Consider the following 15129-nt stretch of genomic DNA (forward strand, 5'->3'; position numbering starts at 1 on the left):
CGTGCAATAATTGTCATTAGAAAACAAACACATTAACGGCCAATCAACGAATATTTTGAACGATCATATTGTGCACAATTCTGTACATGCTGAATTGATGCAATCATTCAAATATAATCGTCAAATAATGTAAACTCACTAGATACGATCGTTTGAACCATGCGGGTAGTGACATGTACCGGACAAAGTGTATCACAGAACCATCCACGTCACTACACGACCGTCCACACAATAGATAGCAAACAATCGTTGCCCAATCAGACCTGATTGCCACACAGAGCCTCCCGAGATCCATACGTCATACATCCCAGGAGACTTATGGCTGCTCCTTCTGCACATGCTCAAGATCGGGACAATGAGATTGGCACAAGATTGGTTAAGGTAGGAAGGTGGAAGAAGGACAAGAGGGAGGAGCTTGGTGCTTCCTCCGTGCCGGGATGAAGGAGGGTACCAGGATAATGTGGGACCTGATCCGAGAAACCTCCGGAGGGATTGGTGGTTCTGTGAAGTTAGAGGTGAGTTTTTTTTTTAGTTTACTTCCGTTTTAACTGTTGGCCCTTTACATTAAGCAGGCACAATGGGAAGCAGCTAGAAAACATATCGGTTAGTATGGGTTAGTAGGCCCTTTGTTGAGTAAAACAGCACTTTTTTATTTGCCTGTGCTGCTCCTACATTTTATTTTGAGAATGGGTTTTGTGCCTCATAATTTCCCCAATTACCACTGGCCCAGAGTGGCTTCAACAACAGCTTTTTTTTTTTATAGAATCAAACCAAATGCCAATTTCAAACTAAACCTGGATCAAACCAGCAACACTGGCCATGAATCTTGGTAGAATTTGGAGTTATCTATTATGGAGTGTCCTCATCAAAACTATCAGCCTTTGTGGCCCTAGTAAGGGATGCAGAGACAAAAAAATCATTATCATCAATTTTGTACATTTTTGTTTGCATGTCATGTCATTTTCTTTTTACATACTTAGACTAAAACAGGTGGATTGTACGGTACAGGTATGTAAAGCTAAACATGATGGCTGTTGATCTGTAAAAATGGTATGGACACTAAAGAAAATGCCAAAGAATAAATATTTTTATTATTTACAGTAGGTCTTATCATTTCTCATTATTGCATTCTTCCAGTATTGACTACCTGTGCAGCTCTTTGTATTATCTCTAGGTTGCATAGGAACTCAATAGTGTTTGAAGACTTTCTCGTGTCCCAAACTTAAACTTGTGGTCTGAACAAGAAACTGTTAACAGTATATTACCCAAAAGCCATTGTTGACTGCAGATCCTGGGTTCTAAATGGGGCTATCTTCCTTATAGAGTTAAATGCCCCTCTGCCCACCAATCTTTCCTCAATAGCTGTTATACTGAAAACACCAGGTAGTTCTCTGCTATCCTGCCCCCACCCACCCTTGGGCCTTACTACTGGTCGAGCATGCTTCGGGGGCTGGGAGGGTGCCAGGCTAAGGGTGTCTTGACTCCTAAATGTGAAAACTAGCCAAAATTGACATACCATTTGGGGTTTTGATAGCTCCCAAAGGAAAAAAATAAGCTAATATGCTAGCATAGAAAATGTTTATAATAGGAAAGATGGGGAAATGTGTCAGTCTTTCTCTTTTCTGATTTTCTGTGATGATTCCCATCTGTTTTTGGAAAACACCGAGTTACACCGGTCTTGGAGGTATTGCAATACCAAGTCAATGTATGGAGTGGACAGAGCAAGCTTTTCATCTATCTTCCTGTTCTAAAAATCCATTAAATATATCTATAACCCCCCTCATTATTGCGGGGGATTCTTCTTTAACCTAAAATGAAAACAATTAATGTAATATTTGCTTTCTTCATATGAGCCTGTTATAAAATCTAATTAAAGACAGCTAGAGCTAGATGGCCTGCTCTTCCTAGATCTATAATTAGACAAAAGCCATAAATCACAGGCGATTTATTGTAATGTGTGTGGTTGGAAAAATAATTATCTCATTTAGAGCATAAAATAAACAGCATAATGTTAGGAGACTGCAAGGAGCAAAATGTGAAAACGCTTTATTAGCGGAGTCGGAGTAAATAAGCGGAAAATGTGAGTAAAGCCTTTGTGGGATTTTATTGTTGTAAACAGTTGGGAAGATTCTGCAGCAGTTATGACATTCACTCATCCTGCTAAAGAGCCTTCTACTGTCCAAGTCAATTGCGATGAAAGAAAATCGCAGCCACTGCCACGACCGCATAAAACTACTGCAGGAGGAAAGGAAAGTTAGAATGTTGTCATCATCTGACCAATAAAATGTGCAAAGAAAAATGGAAGATCTAGCTTATCGGTGTTTAGAAGATAACATGGAGGAGGCAGTATTTGGGTGAACTTAAAGTGTGAATCCAGTCTAAGCAGGGTTTCTCACAAAGACATTAATATTGAAAAATCATGTTCCTACTTTTGGGACAATAACTGATCCTAGACCTTAGATGTACATTCTGGAGGGGTTTTAGCTTTTCAGCAGCAAACATTTTTTAGTCACTATTGTGCATCCTGCTGCTATAATTTCTACAGGTAAACAACAAAAAAACATACCTGGCCATCCACATATTCATTAGACCAGACTACTTTTTCTATATTTCCATGGTCCAGTTCTATTGCTCATATGGCCAAAGGCAGGGGTCAGGGGTCAAGATAGGCATTGTCACTGGTATGCTGCTATGCATCTTATTCAGCAAGTTGTATATGCACTTTGTGCTTTGACACCTTTCTCCTATGGCTGGCATTGTTTTAGCAATTTAGTATTACCTTTGCTCTCCTCTGAATCAGACTCTTCCAACATCCCAGTTGCATCGATATGCCTTGAGAGCCAACTGACCTTTGTTGACATTTCACCAGTTGGCTTTTCTATCCTGATTTTGATAGGTACTAACCATTGCATATTGGGCTCATCCACAAGATCTGCCATTTTGGACCTAGTTGTCACAATTTAGCTCTAGTCCTGGTCACTCAGATCCATACACTTGTCCATTTTTTCTGCATTCAACACATCATCAATGCCAATGTACAGAATGATCCATGTTATACATGTCACCTGCCTGTGGATCTAATATTTTGGCTGATTGGTGTTATTCTCCAAAATTCTATTCTTCCAGCTAACTGATTGTTGAATGCAGCTGTCATTGTTAAAATAGTGTTTATTTAGTTTAGTGAACTGGACAAGACCTGCATTTTGTATTTACAGTTGTCATTTAAGCCCCCATAACTAACCTGTCTTCATTCCACTGAGATCTTCACTATGTGTCTTGTCTACTTGTCCTCTTTTGAGAAATGCTCTTGGTAGATTCTCCTTTTTCTGAAACTGTTCTCTACATCTCAATTTGTTCATGTCTAGTGGCAGCCTATTATTTGCCCCAACAGTGGATGCCCTTTTCTATAGTAGAGGATGAATACTTGTGGCCCAGATGTGTTTTTGGTTGAATTAAAATTGGTAGTTGACTCACTATAATAATAAACAAGCAGTTCCGAATGCAATATTTCCCTTACTGGTGCTGAACCCCCTAAGATTCAACCACTCTGTGATCCAGCACCAGTTTTGGACTTTTTTTTTTTTTATGATTAACCCATCACTGCCATTCCATAGGGATTGCTGGGGAAAGTAGAGCTGGCCAAGGAAAGTGTTCAGTCCATTGCAAGAATATCTTCTTGTGGCATTGTAATTTATATGTCTTCCCAATTGGTGTTCTTAATATACCTGAGTTACCTATAAATAGGGTTATGGGTCTCACAGTGATTTACACACATATATTTATATCTATTTTCATTTTGTCACTAACGTTGTGTTATTGGGGCAACACAAAAGTTATGGAAGTCGTATGTACTTCTAACTAACTAAAGCAATTAATAATAACGGTGTTGGCATTATGTTGGTTTAAAAGTGATTCAAGTGATTCAGTTGAAATGACACCAGTTCATTTTAGTATGTGTTATATATAAGAAAGGGCTTTTTAATCCAGCTCTTCCTCCATTCCTCCTGTGTTTCATTTGGGCCAATCTTTGAGAGAACCTTTTTCAGTTTTCAGTTTGGTTGGCATTGGTGAATAGAGAGAGTATAACAGGTGATATCTTAAAGATAATGTTATATTAAAGATTTCCTATGCAAGGTAAATCGTACAAACATTGATTATTCACAAATTGTGCAATCTATGCAGACATTTTTTGTGCTTTTGCTTTTTTGTTTTTTTGTATTTGCTTAACTAATAAATTCCTATAAATAACATTATGTTCCTTTCGATATGATTGTTCTCTAAAATCTCCTGATGAAGAAAACAGCAGTTGCTGCTGCGTGTGTGACCCCAGCAGTGGTAGATGGGGTAAGGTATACATACAATCTTTTTTTCTTTACAGGTGTGGCTCTATTGGTGTTGTCCTTTCCTAAATTAAAATTTTCAGCCACCTTACAAATGTGTAATTATTCGGCAATAAGGTCCCTGCCATTTTCATCTTGGTAAGTGATTTTTTTCTCAGGAGAATCATTTTAGAGTAAATTTTTTTAAAGGAAGAATGGGAAGCGGAGGGAGCACCGGGTACCTGTAGGTTTTCTACATACAGTAGTCTCTGGTCTGCCCATCTTTTTAGACTACCTGCATCCCTCACTAACAGAGCTATTCTGGCAGAACATAGGACATGTGGGGTTTAGTGAGCATATATGGAGGCAGGATCGCATGGAAAGATTCTTCTGTACTCACCTATACTGCTTGGACAATTGCAGCTTGCTTCCTCAAAGCCATCATAGGACATTATTGGCAACAAACAGTGATCCCTCCAAAGAGGGGATAACCCTGCAGCAATCCATATGCCCCCCCCCACCCCCCTAGACCAAGCAGAGAAGACAGCGGGTCAGAAAGTGTCTTAGCTCTTCCAGCATTTATCAGGAGGTCCTCTATGCATGATTGTGAAGCTGCACCTAGAAGACACTAAAAGGCAAAAATAGACACACCTAACTTCTTTTTTTTTTTTCCCGTGTTTTTTTTCCCTACTTTTGGTAGGCAATTTATATAAGGGGGTGGGACCTGGACAGGATAGTTGGAACTTAAACTATACTGCAAGCTACACAAATTTAACATGGAAGAGGCACCCAAAAAACAACTAAAAGGTTCTATAATAAATATAGGGAGGTAGAATTTGGATGGAACTTTGGATGCAATACATGAAGTCTTTTTTAATAACGCGTTTCACTGTCTTTGCTACTGGCTTTATCAGATAACGGTCTGTGTTGTCTAGGCAAAATAGTATATGTACTATAATTATATTACTACTATATCCCTATAATACCCAATAATACCTTTCTACTTCTTTATTTTGTTTGGGGTAATGCAGGAAATGTGGCTGTCTTTGTGGCAGCCTCCACTTGTGTCGCATTCTCTTACACTACACTGAGATGGGTGCTTTATGTGAACTTGTTACTTTCACTAGGGCCAATTATCAGTATACTTTAGGATCTATAGAGAAAAGTCTTGCTAGTGGGAAAAAAGATTTGCTATGATGAAAATAGTGATCACAATTCTTGCTACTAATTCTGCACCACTAGTCCCTTTCCTGGTAAAATACAATGTGTAGTGTATGACGCCAACCACTGTTGCAGTCCTACGACCCTGAGCATCTGACAGGTTGTAACATTTTAGGAGTTGCTAATGCTACTGTTGTGAGGGCTCGTTGTATTAGTCCTCAGCCCTGAAATGCTGCATATCCTGCATGGCTATGAATAGTGTGCTTGTGTGAAAGCGAAAGTCGATCCAATTAAACATAAGGCGCTGCCAATTAGTCTCTGGGGCCATCATCCGCACCAGATTAATTATGGGTGAAATATTTATCGACTTCAGGTATGCACAGTTGCCAGTTTTATCCCCGGCATAGAAATTGTACTATTAAAAAAATACAGCGTTTTAATGAGGTGGAAAGATTTAGGCCAAAAAACGATTAAAAAGGCACCGTGATCCAGACTTCAAACTTGGGATAGGGACAGCTCGGCTGTTCAGACGCTCCTGTCTCAGGTGATAAACTGAAACATACCTAATGGTTCTCTTGGGCCCATTGGCAGGACTCGATCCTGTAACCGCAGAGCAATGAATTTGCATGAATGTACAGGATTTATTTTCCACTTGTTCATACTTCTGGTGACCCCATGAAGCTCTGCTTTCAGCTGCTTCCTTCCTATGCCTTGGGTGTTTTTGTCTCGATACTTTCACCTACAAAAGTTTGATGAGAGAGTTAGTCATTTGTTTATTTAAAGGGGAACACTCCACAACAAAAGATATTAAAGATTTACAGCTAAATAACATGTTGGAGCAGAATCTGTGTCTGGAGGTTCATGTTACAATGTAATATGTTTCAAATATTTGCCTTTACTGCATGGTGGTGGTTCCAAACCTTGCCAGCTTCTTTCTCACCCAGCAGGGTATGCTCACCCATCTACTCTTTCATGTCACCCATTGGCTCTCCCACACTTTGAACCATAAGAGCTTTTTCTTTATGGTATGTTTTTCCTTCTGTTATTGTAAAGAACCAGGCTTCAGGGATTTGGAGGGTCATATGGCATATGACCTCCCCTGTGTCACACATACAACAGTCTTATACTTACTTGACTCCAATCCAACAAGATATTGTCAAAAATCATCCTGGCAGTGCATGCTCTGTCCCAATCATTCCTATGAACTAAGTCTAAAATTTTCTATTGGGAAAACTTCTCTTGGATGCGGATTGGTATAAGACTGGGAGGGGGTGCTGGGAGTGCTCAGATATAAGTGTAGGAGCACCAAAGCCTTCCACACTGACAACAATGTATTTGCCAAAATGTTGATAAATTAAAGCTTTTAGTTTCCCTCATCCATACAACACATGGAGAACTATCCTAGCCCATGAGGCACGGGGTCAGGGCCACAAAATTACTGCAATGGATACTTTTTACCTGGGGAGGATTGCTACTCCTAAACCTAAACTCCAGCTTCCTCTTTAATGTTGCCCAGTTGTACAGCTCCTCTCCTGCACTGAACTTGCTTTCACTGCACACTGTGAGCATCTCATAATTTGTATATGAACCTGCCCACTCCCACTATCCACAGTCTACCGAAATTACAAAAAGAAGCACAGAAGCCCAGCAAATATTGTAATCAAGACTAACATAAGGTAAGTATTGAAAATGGATTTATTTAAAAATGTTATAGGCTTGATGGGGGGGTTATGTGGAGGACCAGTGAAAGCAAAATATAGCAGAATAAACTTCTATTTTAAACTAAACCTGAATGAAGGCAATCAGCATACAGACAGCCTTTGTATGGATGTGAAATTGGGCCAAAATAAAGTGCAGGTCTATTTCCATCCTATATATTTATTTTCTTCAATGCCAATATATTTCGCAGCAGTGGAAAGTCACTTAACTGTCATTATGGGATAAATGAGCAATCTACATAGAGGAAGACAATGATTATGCTATTTTTGGAATTCTGGAATATTCCTTCAATTGTAACATTGGCCAGGATATAGAAATATAAATTGGTATGATAAACAAAGACATTACATCAATTGGTTTCTTACAGAAGACGGCCAAGTGAAACAAACGTGGAACGGTAGCCTACGTTCCCAGTAATCACAGCGGCCCGCAGGTACCAAACACTTGTGTCACCAAAGATGAGATCTCAATTAATTTTACATTTCCTTTCATGAGCCCAAATTATGGAAACACATGTTCACTGCTTCCTCCGGGGAGGGTATTATTAACAAGGAGAGTGAAAGCTAATATACTTGGCCGAACAGATCGGTGGCACGATTCAATGAGCAGAAATTTCCCAGATTTGTCTGTTTTACAATTACAAGGAGCACAGTATCTGGACAATGTAGGGGATAAAGTTACTGCCAGACTGACACCTGATAATTGTCAGCAGCAGATTTCAGTTCTGCTTGTTGCATAAAATTAGCAAAACATTATTGTGGGGATAGGTGGAGAGGAAGAGTGCCTGCATGGCAAATTAGCAGCATAATTGGCAGTTCTCCCTCATATACAGTCATGGGTTCTAAGGAGGCCCTCTTGCTGGACTATTAATTAAAAAAAAAATCTTGACATATATCAACATTTATTATATTTTTGGCATATGTAATTACCTGTAGAGGTCTCCCTTGTGTGGACATCCAGAAGCACTAAGACTGCTGCTGGGTGACACCATCTTGAATGTGATAATAAGACTCAAGTTGAAGGTGTTTCATCAAGGGTAATGGGGGTTGCAAAAAGAGTTCACCGCTCATGGGGGAGGCAGCACACTTTGTTTTTTTCTTCCTTGGGTACTAAAGGTCCTTGTCTCATCCCCAGGACCCCCATCAGAACTTTCTGCCCCCAGTATAAAAGTTTCAGTACTGCAAAAGTTAGGCTCTTTAACTTGGTACAGAAGTTCCATCTGTGCCCCCACCCCATGGCGGCCCTGCTGATTGCTGCCCTATCCACACTAACACTGAATAGCAGTTGTGAACAACTTAGAAAGATAGGTGGGTTCATGTGAGTCCTCCAAATTAGTATATTAAGTGTGTGTTGCATTGATGAACCTTTCTTGCACCAAACCATTGTTGTGCAATGGCATCCAAAAAAAAGGTATGATTTTTAGTGCATCAACATAAAAAGATTAAAGGGCCCCTATGCATTGGTTTTGCAATCACAACCATCAACCTATCTCATGATAGATACCTTGCATGCCTTGTGATACTGTTTTCTTGACTTTTACCCTGTTCTTCAGTACACTTACAGAATGCAAGAACTGGACGACTCTGTATGTCCCTACAAGGGCAAATCACCTCTTGGAAGACCATGTGAATATGGCTATACAAGAGGCCAACTACCCACATTTATGAGTTTGGAGCATAGATTGGCAGCCCCTGCTACTGATTTATTTAAAGCCTGTTGCTGACATGTCCTGACATGTTGAAAGCCAATGTGCAGGTAAGGACTGGCATCCTGTACAATGTCACAGCCTGTTTACATGAACTGCACAAACTCTGGGAAGTTCTTGGTGCTTCGGTAGCCTTTGCAGTTGCTTAGAGAGACCTGGTACCCAACACTGGCAAGACTGCTCACTGACTATTGGCACCAGGAACAGAACTATTTTTAGTATCTGATAGACTCAACTTGAATCTCGGGCCCCCAGAAGCCACCCGTTTTGACCTTACTATAATTTTCCTCCCTTCTGTGGCTGCACTAAGCATATTTTCCTTGGTGCTGGGGACTGTAATATGGAGTGTTCTTTCTCATCAGTCAATGACAGGACCGGACCTACAGTGAACTTTACAGCACTTGGAGGATGCCGAAAATTCACCCAGCAGCCTCTATGCAAGACCAATGTTTGGTTCCCCATTTGACTACTGGTAAGTAAAATCACTCATTGCCTATGTGTACTGGGACAGAATGTCCTTTAAATGTCAAGAAAGGTAGAGATAATGTTGTAGAAGTTCCAGGGAAAGGGAGTATGATTATGTTTGTATAGGTTTTTAGGAAGAAACCAGGGACTATAGGGCTCTGGAGCCGGCCAAGGGAGTGAAGGGGTCGGTCCCCTGGCCCAACCCAAATCAGAGTTTGGGTTATATGTGTCTGCAGTCAGGTGCAAGAGAGGAAACTGATCAGCAAGAGACTGAGGGAAGAGAATCAGCCACTGTGTTGCAGGCTGGAGTGTGTTTAGAAGGCAGCCAGAGGGTTCCAGGCTGAGAGAGAGCCAGAGGGTTCCAGGCTGAGAAGGCAGCCAGAGGGTTCCAGGCTGAGAAGGCAGCCAGAGGGTTCCAGGCTGAGAAGGCAGCCAGAGGGTTCCAGGCTGAGAAGGGAGCCAGAGTGGGTTCCAGACCGCATGAGAGGGGACAGAGCTCCAGGAAAGCCAGCGGGCAAAACAAGATTGGAACTGTGAGTAAAACAGTGTTGATTTAGTGTGTGTTAGTAAGAGAGGGCACCTAAGTGAGGTAGCCAGAGGCCCAGCTGGCTACTGTTTGTTATTTTTTTGTTGTGAAGTGCTGGAGAGTGTGCTGTACCACTTGCCTAAACAAATAAACCTGCTGTTATTTTTGGACTTTTGGGACTGTTGCCTCTAATCTGCCCTGTAAGCACCCCGTTAACATGAGCAATTCGGAGTAATACACCACAGTACATAGACAGCTAGATGAAAGTGAGCTGTGTCTCAGTCTACAAAACAGTGGGAGGGGTCCCAGTAAATATCTAATCAACATGTAGTAAAAATGGACCCCAAGACTTAGAGGGCCCCTATGCAACTGCACAATCTACACAAAAAGTGTCCCCCCCCCAAAAAAAAAACATCATAAGCACAACTTTCTACCTCATTACACTATTTAAAGCATATTTCCTAATCTTGTGAATCCACATTGATACAGGTCATTGTGTGGGTAGAGGTGGGTGGAAATCCAAGGCAATGCTTGGAAGAACAGGGCTTTGTGTTCCACATACCCTGGGTTATTAATGCCTTAGTGGTGCAAGTTTAGGTGCACTCTGTCCTTCCAGGATAAAGGGAGAAGGAGATGTGCTAACATGTCAGCATTATAATAGGATAGATGAAAGACTCAAAGGTTAGAAAACATTATGGATATTTAAATAAACAACTTCCAAATAGTATCGATCTAACTGCAGCTTTATACAAAAGAATTAAAATAGGGATGTTACTACTTCCACTCATCTACTACAGCTTGAGTTACTGAGCTCTATAAACAACAGACTGTTTAAGCAAAGCAACTAAGGTTAGGCATTTAGAAATATCCAGTGCCACCTGCTGGCTGCAAATAGTATTTTATTTTACATATAATATTTGGAACAAGTACAAACATACATTTTTATCAAGTAAATACTGTATAAAGGTTTGCATATGAATATTTTAAATTTACTTAAAAAAAATCTATACATTCACTATAACAAACTGGTTACCCTTCACTCTTATCTGTCAGTCGCTGTTACATGACAACATTAAAATGATTTCCTCGATTTATCCAACTATGACAAAGATCTCATTAGACAGAGTAATAATTTCACCCAAGCCACGGTGGTTGTATTATACCTGAATTAAGCCCATATGTTACAGGAAAACTTGGAGCAGCTCAATACTGGTTTGGCTCTGCACAGCTCCTTGTTTTTCTGGATTTCACATTATTAGGTATTGCATTGCAACACATAATTGCCAAAATGTAAAACATGGGGAAGCGTCTGCGGTAAATCACTTTTTTTTTTTTTTCATTTATCTTTAGTTTAACAAGGCAAGGTTGGATAAGTTCAAGTGAATTGGAACTGTCTAAATAACATACATAGGAACAGTGAATATACATTGACTGCCGGCAGACTTGAAAAAAAGTATTGTTAACTGCTGAAATGTAACACGAAAAGAGCTTGTTGTGTAAGTAGGAGCCAGAGTCATCACCGGTAGGCCAATTGGAAAGCGATGGGCAAAGTCTTCTTGGGCATGGAAGACAAGGATGCCAAAGTGCCCCCCTCCCCAACCTATTTACTTCCAAAAAACACAATAACAATTAATTTGGGTGAATTAAAATTGTAACTACATATTTTAAAGATAAAAAACTGATTTGGGTTAAGTATTTTTTGTAGTTTTTTTGGAGACAAAAAATATCATAAAAATTAGGTTTGGGTTAAAGCAGACCTATCATCACAATGTTTCTTTGTATAAAATGGTCGATGACCCTATTATATAAAAATAAAAAAATGTATTCTGTGCTTTTTTTAAGATTTAAAGAGGATACCCCTCCCCTTCTGTCTTTACTGCTGTGGCAAAAAAAAAACTGAATGGGAAGCTCACAGCCTCCTAGGATACATACGTCACAAGATGAGACATGAGCAGAAGTGGGCTTTCCTCCACTTATGCATAGAAATGTGAGATCTGCATTTTTTTTTTTACATTTTTCAAAATTGTGTGGCCCAATTTCGCACCTGCACAGAGTTAGATCAGGTAACGTAGAAGAATCCGCAATAAAAAGAAGATGGTAGCGCCCAGTATCCACCTGCACCGGGACAAAGAAGAATGACCAGATGGCGCAGGACTGACTCAATTAGGACCATGGAGGGATTGATGGCTCTCTACCTTTAAAGGTGATTTTTTGTGTGATAGTTCCACTTTAACTTAATTTGATTTGGGGATTTTTTTTCCTAATCTAGAAACTGGAATCATGTTTTTAGTACTATTATTTTTGGCACTACAAGCATAAATGAACAAGATCAAATGTAAAAATTAGTTTAAAAAACATTAATAGAAGAACAGAATGAAGAAGGTAATACAAATGATGGTTCATCATGTTAATAGGAGGCTGATGTTTTTTTAAAGGTGTTCTTGTTTATATCATTTTTTTGACACATAAGGAGGGGAAGGGCTCAGGGCCTGGAGTTGGGCTTTAATATAGGCAACACTAAAGGCTGGTTACAATTTCCATTAATTCAATAGAAAGAAAACAAAAAGATTTTTAGTGTGACACCTGTCAACTAGACAGAAAAGAAGAAGAAATCTCCCAAAAAGGTGTCCAGAGAGCAATAAAAAACAGGCAGCACTCGCACCCCAAAAAAGATTGGCATGTGCTCCTCCTCAAACAGAATTGTAAAGTTGCCTGGAGTAAATGATCTGTTGATTTTCTAGACTAGTTTTTTAATCTCTCTTCCTTTAGGCTATTGTGTCCATTAGCACAGGGTTGCTGTCACCCCGCTCTGTATTTCAGGACTGAGCCCAGTACAAGACGTAATCATGCCACCCAAGGCGCCAAGCGGAGAATGAAGTTTGTTAGTCTTGCCTTCCTCTAACAGATCTGTCTGTGCTTTATTTCAGCCACATGAAATGAAAAATATCACTGGAAATCCACGAAAAATGCAGCGTGTGTGCACTTTAGCCGCATATTGGAAGAGAGGAGGGAAAAAACAAACCACAGGACAACTTTTCAGTAATAAAATTGCCTGCATAAAAAAATCTCTCCTTATTTCAGTGATATAACCCCATTCACAACAGCCAGGGCCTGTCAGCCATTAAAAGGGACAGAGGAGGTGAAAGATCCCCGTTTATTAGGCAGGGCAGCGGGAACAGTTAGCTTTCTGGATTGTACCATAACGGCAATTAGCAGAAAAGTTGCCAAGCATTTCTCTTTTTTTTCTGTCTTTAGAAAGGAGAATAGCCTTACTCAAGCTCTGGATTTTCCTTTGCCTTGTTAGGAAGTTTCTATACTAAATTCAGTTCCGAAAATAAATCTGGATCATTATTAATCAAGCATTTCAGTGGAAATTTTTATTTCTCTGCTAGAAAATGTTTTGTTAGGTCATTGCATAATTTAGACAACCAATTTCCAATACACATCTGTTTATTTAGGGGGGCAGCCCACCCAAAACTGATATATAGGTTTTTAGTGGATGCTGGAAATGTTAAATAGCCTACTGGCTCAAAAGGATCTCTGGCTTTTGGATTGATATATATAGTAAAAATGTGATGATAGGTCCATTTTATAGCTGAACAAAACTAAAAATAAAAAATCACCCTTATCTACTTATCATCAGATCCCTCAGTTTCACCGGGGACATCTTCAATGGGATCCCCCGCCATCCTGGTATCTGTCTTGTGCCGGCACAAATAAAGTATTGGACACCAGTATCTTCAGCCTTCTTCTTTTGCCTGTGTCACCTGATTTCGCACTGTGCAGACCTGAGATCAGGTGACTTAGCCTGCTCTAAAGGAAGGGGTAGTCTCAGCATTTTTTCCCATCAGTGTATTAAAATGTTCTGCTCATGCCAAGATCGGGGTTGCATTTCAGTTCATTTCATTCTTCGACTTGAAATGAAACATTAAGGACTTGGTAACAAATAAATCCATTCACAACTATCTGACTATCTCTCCACTAATTGCTTTGATTTCTGCCAACAAGATTCAATATGAACAGCCCTCACCAAAGCTGCCAACTACCATCTGGCAGCCATATCTAAAGAGAATCTCTCCATACTCCTTGACCTTTCCTCAGCCTTGGACATGGTTGATTATTCTCTGCTTCTCCAGACTCTCCTGTTATTTAGCATAAATGGCCTAGCACATTCTTGAATTTCCTCTTGTTAGATTGTTCTTTTACTGTCTCCTACTCCATATAAGGCCCTCGCTACATTCACTGTCATAGACTTGCAATTCTCCTATCCATGGTACGCTCTGCTGTTTGGCGATCCTTTTCCAGCTCTCTTCCTGCTCCTCAGATGCTGCCCCTCTTTCCAATACCTCTGCTGGCTGCCACTTACCCACACAATTCAGTTCAAACTCACAACCGTCATTTACAATGCTCAACAAAACCTGTTCCAAATACCGCCCCAGCCGCATTCATTACTCTGCATAAGAAACCCTTCTGTCATGGTCCACCTTGGACACCTTCTCTCACAAGTTTCACTTCTAGTTTGGAACTCTGTCCCATATCATATCTTTAAAGATCCAAGCCTTGATATCTTTAAGCACACCTTCAAAATGCACCTCTTCAAACAAAACACCTGTTCCCAGTTATATATCCGCATGTACCCTGGCACCTTCTCTTGAATTGCTGACCTCTGCTACAGTCTGACTGTACTTCAATTTAACCATTTTTACACTGTCCGAATGGGATTACACATTATTGTCTGCTACCTGACCACACTTGCCACCCATACCTGTTTGAGGTGTGCGTTTGCAGCCATAATCTGATACCTGTTTGTAGCTTAATATCCTCACCATTAGAGGTTCTGGAAAGTCTAGACACGTGCTTAGACACCCCAACACACAGAAAACCAGTCCAGCCTTTTAGGTAACTGTCCTTTCTGGGATTGGATACATTTTGCCACATCAGCACAGAGTTTTGATTTGCTTTCAATCTGAAAGCAAAAGTCACTAATGTACTTTCTTCTTTAAAAAAGCCATGTTTTATGAATGATGCGTCTAAATTAGTATTCTTCAGAATGAGTTCAGCAATAGTAGTTAATGCTGCAAAGGTCTCCCTTAATTTTTACGTTTAATTTTAGGTGTAAAAAACAAAAACTGACCTACATCATCATAGTCTTTCTTTAACCTATTAACACTCACATGTAGTAAAATAAATACAAATTCTGACACTGGGAAAATTGTTCATTAAAATGTACTGAG

General features: G+C 40.0%; 1 long non-coding RNA gene and 1 pseudogene across 1 annotated transcript; one reads left to right on the forward strand and one right to left on the reverse strand.

Moving 5' to 3' along the window:
* Positions 1 to 1662: 1662 nt before the first annotated feature.
* LOC140330185 (U2 spliceosomal RNA) lies at positions 1663 to 1828 on the reverse strand (annotated as a pseudogene).
* A 6934-nt stretch (positions 1829 to 8762) lies between these two features.
* Positions 8763 to 13891, forward strand: LOC140329972 (uncharacterized). Its single transcript, XR_011920535.1, has 3 exons — positions 8763 to 9376; positions 11738 to 12098; positions 12823 to 13891. It is a non-coding gene; the product is annotated as an uncharacterized lncRNA (long non-coding RNA).
* The last annotated feature ends 1238 nt before the right edge of the window (positions 13892 to 15129 follow it).

Source organism: Pyxicephalus adspersus, chromosome 4 (genome assembly GCF_032062135.1).
Source record: "Pyxicephalus adspersus chromosome 4, UCB_Pads_2.0, whole genome shotgun sequence".
Lineage (NCBI taxonomy): Eukaryota > Metazoa > Chordata > Amphibia > Anura > Pyxicephalidae > Pyxicephalus > Pyxicephalus adspersus.